At 41.3% G+C, this 8,611-nt stretch overlaps 1 long non-coding RNA gene and 2 other non-coding genes across 3 annotated transcripts; all 3 read right to left on the bottom strand.

Annotated features, from left to right (window-relative positions):
* Positions 1-310: 310 nt before the first annotated feature.
* Positions 311-1,227, bottom strand: LOC121306912. The gene is made up of 2 exons (XR_005948254.1): positions 1,191-1,227; positions 311-1,047 (listed from the first exon to the last, which is right to left on the bottom strand). It is a non-coding gene; the product is annotated as an uncharacterized LOC121306912 (long non-coding RNA).
* Positions 1,228-1,783: 556 nt separating this feature from the next.
* On the bottom strand, positions 1,784-1,857 carry trnai-aau. The gene has a single exon. It is a non-coding gene; the product is annotated as a tRNA-Ile (tRNA).
* A 129-nt stretch (positions 1,858-1,986) lies between these two features.
* trnal-cag lies at positions 1,987-2,068 on the bottom strand. Its single transcript has one exon. It is a non-coding gene; the product is annotated as a tRNA-Leu (tRNA).
* Positions 2,069-8,611: the final 6,543 nt, after the last annotated feature.

The following is an 8,611-nucleotide window of genomic DNA, read 5'->3' as shown; positions in this document are numbered from 1 at the left end:
AGCTCCGGGAAGGAGCTACTCTTTTTGTTTTGAAAACTCATTGAGAATAAATAAACACACAGGCACTGACCTGCTGGAACTGAATTCACTGTGCTATTTGGAACAAAAGTAAGCCAGTTCATCACAATACATTGTACTCACATTTTACACATACGAAACAGATGTTTATATGTATTTGAAATATTCATCTTTAACTTCATATATTAATCATTTTGTTTTTTAGTAATATATTGAAAATGTGTTTTCTTTGCATGTTGGTGAAGCTTTCCAGCAGCACTTGTGAGTGTGTCACAAACCACAGCACAGCAGCTCTCCACAAGGTATTTTACTACAGGAAGATCTGAGACGAGCATTACAAAAATAAGCCATTAACATGCTTAACATTTAAAAACAGAATCAGCATTCGATGCAAAGCAAACTGGAAAAGCTGTAGCATCACTAAACTAGTAACACTAGTACTGGTAAACTAACTAGTAATAGGACAGCACTTGTCTGGTCAATATATAAAATGAAATGGTTTCTCATCCATACACTGCTAGAAATAACATCAAATATAAATCAATAGAGCAAGACAACAACTAAACTGTGAACAGGGTATGGGGTGAATTCACATTGCATGGAAAGCAAACTCCATCCTGATTGCATATTTTTAATTGTCACAGCAATTAATTTAAACACTCAAATATAGTGTAAAGAAATGTACATATTCTGAAATCTAAAAAAAAGCACCATTTACACAGCGGTTAGGTCTTGAATCGCTCTTTAAAAAGGAAACCCTGTTCTAAACCCTGCTGCTAATTTTCTGTTTTTCCTCTTCAATGGAGCTGTAGAAGTGCAGCGAGTTGCTCAGCGGATTCATAACATTCACACTCAGGCTCTGCAATGAGATCTTCTCTGTTCCTCAAGTGAAGAGTCTGTGGATTCACTCAGAAGCGCACAGCATCCTGCTCACAGATCCAGCGATGACCTGTGTTACACGACTGTGCGTATACACCACTTCCATACACAGCACAATGATACTCTTGGTATTGTCTGAAAACTGAAATCCTGCCAGAAACAATGAAAGCAGCATCAGCACCAGCGGTTTGTTGCAATACAATAAGCAGGTGATGTTTTTCATCTGAGAAATTCCAGTCATGTAGTTCATTCAGTTTCCTGTGAAGTAATAAAAACATAAAGAGGAGACTCACTTCTCATCAAGCTGAGTGCCATCAGCCCAAAGCCAGTTAGAATATTTTCTATGCAGTCCAATCCAGTAATTGTATCCAATTATAGCTCAGTGTATGGTGTCCTGTAGAGATAGACAAGAATATATTGAAATATGTGAAGCAATGGACACTCTTACAAGGGCTTTTCTCTTTACAGGTCGCTTGTGTTTTTATTTTATCTTCAATAACTGTAAGTGTAGCAGGGTTGCAGTTTCACCAGTGTATCCATTGCAATTATGCATATAATGTATATATTAGAGCGACCTCTTGTGGTCAGCGAGTGGAATGGCAAGCTCCAATAGGAATGCAGATAGACTGATCCAAAAGAAGTCATGGGGGGAATGTAATATTCAAATGTGAAAAACACCCAAAACCCTGTGTTTCTAGAATAACAATATCATCTGAATGAATGCTTATAAACTTCCAGTTGTATATATTTTGTCTTGATCGGTTCAATGACGCTAGAGGGAACTGTTTTTATATTAGAAACTTGGGTCAGTCCATCTGTAAGAAACCGCCGTCACTGCAATCACCAGCATTACTGCGGATGTGTTTTATTTAAAGAAGAAAAGTCACGGCCGATAAGGGGATCGAACCCACGACCTTGGTGTTATTAGCACCACGCTCTAACCGACTGAGCTAACCGGCCACACGTGCGAAATCTTTCTCATGTTAAACTGAACAATGATACATTCAAAGTAATGCAAATACAATTGCATGCCTTCAAATTAACAAGCATTCGGTGATTGTTTTAACAAATAAATAAACAAAATGGATTTGTCAGAAGTGGGATTTGAACCCACGCCTCCAGAGAGACTGCGACCTGAACGCAGTGCCTTAGACCACTCGGCCATCCTGACTTACACTGATGTGTTTTCTAAATATTGCAGTACACTCCTGAACCTGCAATGCCTGGCGCTGCAGTAAATCACCTGGGGGGGGGGGGGTGCGTGTTCTTATACTTTATCGGTTTATATTAAGGAGGGTGACCTGCTTCGTCGCTTTCTATATGGGATCAAAAGGACAATCATCTTACAGTAAGAAAATATACACCAAGCAGAGTGATCTCTACACAATTAGAAACAAATCAGAATAGTCTGTTAGCAAATTAACTTCATCAAAAAACCTCAAAGGCATTGCATAAATGTTACAGATATATTTCAGACAGAACAGTTGTAACATAATTGAGTATATTTCTAAACAATCCGCTAGTAATAGACATCATCTCAAAGAGCTATCATTTATTGTAAGCTCTTATGAAAGACAAGTATGCTTGCGCATTATATCACAGGAAACATGATAATCCTAGCTCTTCGTTTAATCCTTCATTTTGTACCATATGGAGATAGGCGATCCCTTTGGATTCACATTGTGATAGTGTTTGATCGAGATTACCACCTCAACCAGCTTGAAATATTTTACCACATAATTTAAGATCTGAAGCTGAATGTTTGGCATCTACAAAGTGTCTAGATAGTGGTGAATGAATATCTTTACTCCCAATGTAACTTTTATACTCGCTCATTAATGCGCAATCGTAACTGTCTAGTAGTTTTACTGTCGCGGCCAACTATCACACAGGAGAGCCCTCATCGCTGGCCACTCTCTCCTAAATATCTTTTTATATATAATCTGCACATTCTTAGACAAGACGAGTAATTACACACAGTAAATAGCACTGGTATAAACACACAGCAGCAGCTATGAGAAAGTAAGACATGAACCATTTCTTTACATTAAATATATTGGTTAATTGTGGGCTCTAGTTGTTAACATCACTGAGCCCCTTGTGCCTGTGGATTGCAACCACAATGTGGAAACATATAGAGAATGTATGGGAATGGTCAATGAACATTGATTTCTATTACTGGAACCTGTCTTAATACTGTATTACATTCTGAATATGAATATAGCTGAATTGTTAATTGTAGATATTGTAAGAGAAATATTATAGAAAATTGGATTTGCCTGCCATGGAAGAATACTGTAATCTTGCTCCCATAACCTTGTATGCTTTGCTTAAGATAAAGTTTTGCTTACATCTGCAACTGTGAGATAATGGATAATAAGATGAGAGACTTGCTTTCTTTTTTTGCTATACACACAAAACAGCCATTCTGTTATTTCCTTGCTTAGCTATATCCTACGTATGCATAGTAATAAATTGTTTCCCTTATATGCTAATATCTGAATCATCATTGGCTAGCCTTCTGCCTTACTGATAGTTTTAAGGTATATAAGAAACTGATCCAACTCTGTATGTTGGAACACTACTTGATGATTATCTAGCACCCTGTGTGCTGAGAGTGTTCTCAGTTTGCAAACTTAAGAAATAAAGGCCTGTGTGTTTGGAACTCACAGTCTCTCTTCCTTTTATTAGAATTTCCACGACAGTTCTTGGCGACGAGGATAGCTAGCTCCGTTTTACGATTGCTCCTGGGGACTTTGAGGTTAACCGTGCATGGGGGCTGTTTAGGAGTGGCTCAGGGAACCACACGCTGAAATAATTTCAGAGGAGAAGGACCTGCCTTGAACCCGGCTAGGAGCATCGGTGGACGGATATGCCCTCCCGAACAAAGACAAAAGGTGAGACTGGTGTTCTTCATACATAATATAAACCAATTGGTTCAGGTTCTGGGAACCTGATAAAACCCGTTCTGGGAATGGGCTGCGCAGAAAGAGTTCTGGGAACTCTATTGTCTAGAGGACAAAATTAAGAGACCACGTGGTTCAGGTTCTGGGAACCTGTTAAAACCTGTTCTGGGAAATTTGTTGTCTAATAGACATAGAAATCCTGATCCGGAAACAGGTAAATTAAGTAATTTGATTGATCTATGAATAATACTAATAAGTAATTACAAATGATATTAGTTAAAAAAAAAAAGACATTGTATGAAATACCGAATATTGAACCAAAAATAACAACCGAAATAATTAAGTGCACAGTTTGGGAAAAAAATAAATAAATAAAGTCATACTCCTAGTATAGTTGATTAATATACTGAGCGCACTGTTGGATGGTAATTAAGAAAAGTATTTTTTCTATGCAAGTGGTACAAATAAAAATAGGCAGTGACATAGTGTGGATGACAGATAACCGTGTGAATGAGCGAGTGAACGAGTGTTATCTAATACTTGTGTGTGTGTGTGTGGACGTGGGTTTGATTACAATGGGGTCAAGTAATAATAAAAGGAGATCTGTCTCCCGGAACCGCTGCTTGGACCGGGACGAACAATGGTTGATAAATGGGGTCGCGGTGTTGTAGACCAGATTGTTTTGTGGCTCAAAATAGCTGATTTTACACTAAAAGGAACCCTGAGTGAAAGGAAGTTACAAGAATGTAGAGAAAAGTTAGAGCTTGAGAAGACGAATAAAGATAAAGTAATGGGATGGTTATATTAAAATAACTCGCCATTCACGAAGAGATCAACGGTGGGGGCTTCTTGTGGTTTAGAAAAAGTTTTTTATAGGAAAGCAAGTCAGAAAGAGAGTACTGAGGAAGTGAAAAAGACAGAGAAATAGATATTGCGACGAGGAAAGGGACTGCCCCCCCCCCCCCGTATTGTGTTTCTGTTTCCACAGCCACTGCTACTCAGCCTGACCGACCGGGCTGGGTCTGCCAACGGCCCCAGCCCACGGCAGAGGGTCCACCACCCGCGTCTTCGCCTCTGATATCCACCCAAGCAACCCGACAGGTTTCCAAGGCGGTTCCCAATGGACTTGGGCCCCTTGGTCGCCACCTGGACTGAGCTTCTTATCATTGCCAGAATCACCTGAGACATCAGGATCTTCCAGCACGCTCACTGCACGGTCGGGACCAAAAGGCAATCCGAACAACGCCATTATCATGGCCCCCCCTGACAGCGCACTGGCTGCCAGAGGTCCTGATTCAGTGCACCTGGAGACAAGATGGGATTAAAGACATTGCTTGGAATATAGACAAAGATTGGAGACGTGCTTTTGCAAACACAGCGGACTCCGACCAGAACAGTCTGCTAAAAGCAGCCATAATAAACTGACTCGTACCTGCCCTGAATAAACAGGTACGGAAGACATGCACTGGATGGGAGACGGCTCCCCTCATTCAGATTATTGAACATTGCAACCACTCTGAAAGACAACAACAGAAGCAAGAAAGCAATCAAAAGACAAAAGACAAAAAAGGAGTTAAGTTGCAAGCAGCTCAGCTGGCTTATTATCAGGGCAAAGGACCAACCCAAGGCGGATACCGACGTTGATGGGGCGGGCGTGGTGGGAGGGGTCGGGGGGGGAGCGGAGGCGGTGGCAACAGAAACTTTCAGAGCCAGAATAAAGACACTAGTTGCTATAATTGTGGCCAGGAAGGACATTTTGCTAGAGATTGTCAGAGACAGCAGCAACAATAGCAAACCAACGGGAGTAACTGGCAGAGCGCTCCCCCACTGCAAGTATCACTATACAGAACAGAAACCAGAATGAAGCGAGGCAGGGACAGCTGACACCAACACAGTGAACAAGCAGTACGTGCTAACTTTTTCTAAACCACAAGAAGCCCCCACCGTTGATCTCTTCGTGAATGGCGAGTTATTTTAATTCTTAATTGATACAGGTGCTGCAGTGTCTGTCATAAATGCTAGAACTATGCATAACCCAATGATATCAAATGAATCAGTAAAAACAGTGGGAGCCTCGGGGGTAGTATTGAGGGAGGAAATTATGATGCCTTTACTGGTACAATATGAAGGGAAAACGTTTATGCATCAGTTTATTTTCTCTGAGTGCTGCCCTTGTAACCTAGCAGGGTGAGACCTACTATGTAAATTCAATTGTGAAATTAAATGTGAGCAAAAGGAGTTACCGTTTTGTGTCCCTTGATGATGGCCCAGATGATTGAGACGCGTAGTTGGTTCTATTCATGGGATATACAAAACGAAGGCGAACAAACTGAGGAATTATTTAAATTGGCTCGACAACACTGGGGTCATGAAACTGGGTTTATATAATATTATTATATAAACTTATTTATTTGTTGTTTTGCAGTTAATTTGTTGGATTTAATTAATGTTTAAAGATGGGCGCTCCTGCTAGGCTTGTTTGAGGGGAAGGGCAGCAAGTGATTGGAGATGCTCGGGGCTGCGGCAAAGCCTGCCGTTTGCACGGCACCTTTGATTTCTAGTTTGTGGTATTGTGTTTTATTTTGCACTTTTTGTACAGCTTGCTGTATTAGTCCTCTGTGCGTTACCAGACTGTAATATAACTAAAAACACATGCGTATTTTAAAGTACAGTCTGTTAATTTGTAATATTCCCCAGACTGAAAAACTCCAGTGCGCCCTCCATTGCATGTGTTCAGAGAAGCACAAAGAGAGGTCTTTTTTAAAAAACAGAAGTTGTTTTATTTGAGAATAAATATAAATGGCTTGAAGGTTGCTTGCATTTCTACCTTGTTTGTAATAAAATATCAGTTTTAGCGTTTCATTTAATTACACTGTGAAATAATTTTTTTTTTTTTTTTTTTTTGGTTCCTGGGTAGTAAGTGTTATTTCCTAATTGCTTATGCCTCAAAAGTATAGAAAATGGCTATTATTCCCCACAAACTTTGCTTTTGTGACCAGGACAGTGATATTTTGAAATGTACCTATTTTCCAGAACATTCCAGATAGATTCAGTGCTGGGTAAACTTGGAGTAACTTCTAGAACTTTCTAGAACTTTCCAGTAATATAAATAGTAGTATAAATACAGGGGCCTTAAGCCCACCAGTTTAGTTTAGTTCCAGCTGCCTAAGTGGATACATATCTGCATTTTTCTGAGATGGCATCAAGAGGCTGCAAGCATCCGGCAGACGCATTTTGCTATGTCTGCGGCCAATTTATCAAGACAAGAGTGAAAAAGTACTCCATGGAAGCATCTGATAAGATGTGTGAGGCCTACAAGGCATGTTTCGGAATGCCTGTCGGGGATCAAGACAAACCCTGGGCACCTCATTCCACCTGCGAGCGCTGCAAAAAAACTCTGGAAGGTAAGATGGACAATTGTTGCTCGGAATTTTATGTTATAAAATGTGTTCATTTTTAAAATTGTAAAAGCTTTTAATTTTAAAATGTTTTACAATTTTCAATGTTATTGAAAAAATATATGATATATGAAAAATATTGCGAGAATCTCTTACACATTAGTCATGGGGGAAATAAATGTATTTTTGTAGGATGGTACAGAGGGGAAAAGAGAGCCATGAAGTTCGCTATCCCAAGAATTTGGCGGGAACCTACTGACCACTCAAGCAACTGCTACTTCTGCATGGTGGACCCTTCCAAACGTCGGACTGGCAAGAATGCACCTGCTATCACATATCCGGACCTTCCTTCATCCATCGCCTCGGTGCCACACTGCCATGAGCTCCCCGTACCCACTCCTCCAGAGAGAGAGCAGCCGTCTTTAGAAGAGAGCAGCAAGGCAGAGAGTGAGAAAGACGTTGTAGAGATCCAGATGACAATTTCAGAGGTGGAGCTGAGGAGAGAAACCCATACTACCCCAACCAAAAAGACCTCAACGACTTGATTAGAGATCTTGGTCTCACCAAGTCCAATGCCGAGCTTTTGATGTCTCGGCTCAAGCAGTGGAACTTGTTGGATGAAAGTGTGCAAGTCACAGATCAGATGAAGCGTCACCAATCTTTTTCCAGCTTCTTCACCCATCAAGATGGGCTCTGCTTCCGCCACAATGTGACCAGTCTGTTCAAGGCAATCGGAATCGCCTGTAACCAGAATGAGTGGCGCCTCTTCATTGACAGCTTATCCAGGAGCCTCAAAGCCGTGCTGCTCCATAATGGTAACAAGTACCCGTCTCTTCCCCTGGCTCACTCGGTGCACCTCAAAGAGGATTACAACAGCATCAAGACCTTGCTGGACGCTTTGAAGTATGACAAGTACGGCTGGAAGGTCATAGGAAACTTCAAAATGGTGGCATTCCTGATGGGTCTCCAAGGCGGTTTTACCAAGTTTCCCTGCTATCTTTGCCTTTGGGACAGCAGGTACACCAAGGCGCACTACCACAGGCGGGACTGGCCACAGCGGACCGAGTTCTCTGTGGGGAGGAACAACGTCAAGTTTGAGCCACTGGTGGAACCCTGGAAGGTGCTGATGCCACCACTGCACATCAAATTGGGCCTTATGAAAAAATTTGTCAGAGCTCTAGATAAGGAGTCGGCAGCCTTCAAGTCCCTTCAAGACTTCTTCTTTAAGCTGTCTGAGGCAAAGGTCAAAGCCAGTGTCTTCGTCGAACCACAGATAAAGAAGATCCTGGAGTGCAATGAATTCCCCAAGAAGTTCACTAGTAAGGGGAAAGCGGCATGGAACAGCTTTGTTACAGTAGTTCGGGGCTTCCTGGGCAATCACAAGGCCGAAAACTATGTGGAGCTGGTTGA

Source organism: Polyodon spathula, chromosome 51 (assembly GCF_017654505.1).
Source record: "Polyodon spathula isolate WHYD16114869_AA chromosome 51, ASM1765450v1, whole genome shotgun sequence".
Taxonomy (NCBI): domain Eukaryota; kingdom Metazoa; phylum Chordata; class Actinopteri; order Acipenseriformes; family Polyodontidae; genus Polyodon; species Polyodon spathula.
This window is presented reverse-complemented; position numbering and strand designations above follow the sequence as displayed.